Genomic DNA, 3,683 nt, shown 5'->3' with positions numbered 1-3,683 from the left:
TTTTGGGTTTTCATGAGCTGTATGCCAAAATCATAAGTATTAAAACAATAAAAGACCTGAAATATTTCAGTTGGGTGTGCAATGAATCTAAAATATATGAAAGTTTAATTTTTATCATTACATTATGGAAAATAATGAACTTTTTCACAATATACTAATTTTTTGAGAAGGACCTGTATTTATGGTATTTTTCACAATACTTCTGTTATTGGAAAAATACAGAGGTCCGGACCTCGGGACCATCTATGGTGGGTACGGCCCTGTTTCACGTGCTATTGGAATTATCATAAATACAAGTTTCCTAATCGGATATTAGAAGTCTCAAGAAAAAAAAAAAATTTTTTGAACGCCTTTTTCTAGAACGCCTCAAGTCGTATTTACTACTGGGGAATTTGGAAATAATTTTGATACCAGAGTTTCTGAGTTGGGCGGGTCATAATCTTTAAACATGGTGGAGGGGACAACCATTGCTGCTGTCAATGCTGTTCTCACAACAACTACATCACTTCTTCTTGTCGCTAAAATAGTGTATTGATAGGCTAGATATGAACATTGAACATAAATAATTCAAAGCATATTATATGTTTTATAAGCAGTGAAATAAGCATGTATTTGACAGAAATTTCAGAATTGTCAGCAAACTGCATGTGTAGAGAATCTGTGAGATATTGTGAAGAGAAAATTGAGAGACGCAAGACCCAACACTCTGGATGAGCTTAAGGCCGCTATCGAAGCATCCTGGGCCTCCATAACACCTCAGCAGTGCCACAGGCTGATTGCCTCCATGCCACGCCGCATTGAAGCAGTCATTTCTGCAAAAGGATTCCCGACCAAGTATTGAGTGCATAACTGAACATAATTATTTGAAGGTTGACTTTTTTTGTATTAAAAACACTTTTCTTTTATTGGTCGGATGAAATATGCAAATTTATTGAGATAGGAATTTTGGGTTTTCATGAGCTGTATGCCAAAATCATAAGTATTAAAACAATAAAAGACCTGAAATATTTCAGTTGGTGTGCAATGAATCTAAAATATATGAAAGTTTAATTTTTATCATTACATTATGGAAAATAATGAACTTTTTCACAATATACTAATTTTTTGAGAAGGACCTGTATGTTATGTTTTTATTTTGGAAATTATTTTATTTTTTAAAATTATGATGTTTTTTTGTGGGGGACATGTATGTTGGGTGTGGCCCTGTTCACGTGCTATTGGAATTATCATAAATACAAGTTTCCTAATCGGATATTAGAAGTCTCAAGAAAAAAAAATATTTTTTTGAACGCCTTTTTCTAGAACGCCTCAAGTCGTATTTACTACTGGGAAATTCGGAAATAATTTTGATACCAGAGTTTCTGAGTTGGGCGGGTCATAATCTTTAAACATGGTGGAGGGGGACAACCATTTGCTGCTGTCAATGCTGTTCTCACAACAACTACATCACTTCTTCTTGTCGCTAAAATAGTGTATTGATAGGCTAGATATGAACATTGAACATAAATAATTCAAAGCATATTATATGTTTTATAAGCAGTGAAATAAGCATGTGTTTGACAGAAATTTCAGAATTGTCAGCAAACAGCATGTGTAGAGAATCTGTGAGATATTGTGAAGAGAAAATTGAGAGACGCAAGACCCAACACTCTGGATGAGCTTAAGGCCGCTATCGAAGCATCCTGGGCCTCCATAACACCTCAGCAGTGCCACAGGCTGATTGCCTCCATGCCACGCCGCATTGAAGCAGTCATTTCTGCAAAAGGATTCCCGACCAAGTATTGAGTGCATAACTGAACATAATTATTTGAAGGTTGACTTTTTTTTGTATTAAAAAACACTTTTCTTTTATTGGTCGGATGAAATATGCTAATTTTTTTGAGATAGGAATTTTGGGTTTTCATGAGCTGTATGCCAAAATCATAAGTATTAAAAACAATTAAAGATCTGAAATATTTCAGTTGGTGTGCAATGAATCTAAAATATATGAAAGTTTAATTTTTATCATTACATTATGGAAAATAATGAACTTTTTCACAATATACTTATTTTTTGAGAAGGACCTGTATATAAGGTAATTATCTTACAACTTCTGTTATTGGAAAAATACAGAGGTCCGGACCTCGGGACCATCTATGGTGGGTACGGCCCTGTTCACGTGCTATTGGAATTATCATAAATACAAGTTTCCTAATCGGATATTAGAAGTCTCAAGAAAAAAAAATATTTTTTTGAACGCCTTTTTCTAGAACGTCTCAATTCGTATTTGCTACTGGGAAATTCGGAAATAATTTTGATACCAGAGTTTCCGAGTTGGGCAGGTCATAATCTTTAAACGTGGTGGAGGGGACAACCATTGCTGCTGTCAATGCTGTTCTCACAACAACTACAATTTTTATTTTTGTGGATGGGATAGTGTTTTGATGGTGTTGTTATGAAAATTGATTGTATTTTATTGTATTGTTGTTATATTATTTTTTGGGCAGTGAAATAAGCATGTGTTTGACAGAAATTTCAGAATTGTCAGCAAACTGCATGTGTAGCGCCGTGAATGTTTATGATAGTCAACCAGTGGGATGCTACATTTTATTCTTTCCGACATTAAAGCACTTCAATACGACAAGCTCGTTGTTTTAAGTCATCAACCATTATTCCAGTGCCGAAGAAAAACAAAGCTGTGGACCTAAATGACTACAGACCGGTGGCCCTTACATCAGTGGTCATGAAATGTTTGGAGCGGTTGGTTTTGTCACATCTTAAACCTATTACAGCTCCTTATCTTGATCAACTACAGTTTGCTTACAGGGCAAACCGCTCGGTAGATGATGCGGTCAATTTAGGACTGCATTATGCTCTGGACCATCTTGACTGTCCTGGCTCCTATGTAAGGATGTTGTTTATAGATTTCAGTGCAGCCTTTAACACCATTCTACCAGAGCGACTGTGGGAGAAGCTGTCACTGATGGGAGTGGGACCCTCTATCTGCCGCTGGATTATGGATTTTCTTAGTGACAGACAACAGTATGTGCGGCTTGGCCAGCACATGTCTGATCCTCAGACTACTGACATTGGAGCACCTCAGGGGTGCGTGCTGTCACCATTTCTCTACTCACTGTATACCAATGATTGCACTTCCAATAATGGTTCCATCAAGCTGATTAAATTTGCAGACGATACTACATTAGTTGGCCTTATTAAGGGAAACGACGAGTCTGCTTACAGGCAGGTAGTGTCTAAATTGGTTGTGTGGTGTGATGAGAACAACTTGGAGCTTAATCAGCAAAAGACTGTGGAAATGGTGATAGATTTTTGCAGAACACCCGCCTCCCTTTCTCCTCTAACTATCAAGAGCTCCGTTGTGAAGAGGGTGGAGTCAATTAAATTTTTAGGCACTGTTATCACAAATGACTTGAAATGGGAGGAAAATAGTTCCTCCATTTTTAAGAGAGCTCATAGTGGAATGTTTTTTTTGAGACAGTTAAATAAATTAAACGTTTCTAGCTCTGTTCGGTCTAGATTTTATAGAGCCACTGTGGAAAGCCTTCTTTCAGCATCCATTACTGTTTGGTTTGCATCTGCATCAGCCCAGGCGAAGGTCAGACTACAGCGTATTGTGCGCACAGCAGAGAGGCTGACTGGACAAAGGCAGCTGTCACTTAATGACCTATATGAGGCCAGAGTCA

The sequence above is a fragment of the Cyprinus carpio genome, chromosome B16 (assembly GCF_018340385.1).
Source record: "Cyprinus carpio isolate SPL01 chromosome B16, ASM1834038v1, whole genome shotgun sequence".
In the NCBI taxonomy this organism is placed as follows: domain Eukaryota; kingdom Metazoa; phylum Chordata; class Actinopteri; order Cypriniformes; family Cyprinidae; genus Cyprinus; species Cyprinus carpio.
This window is presented reverse-complemented; position numbering follows the sequence as displayed.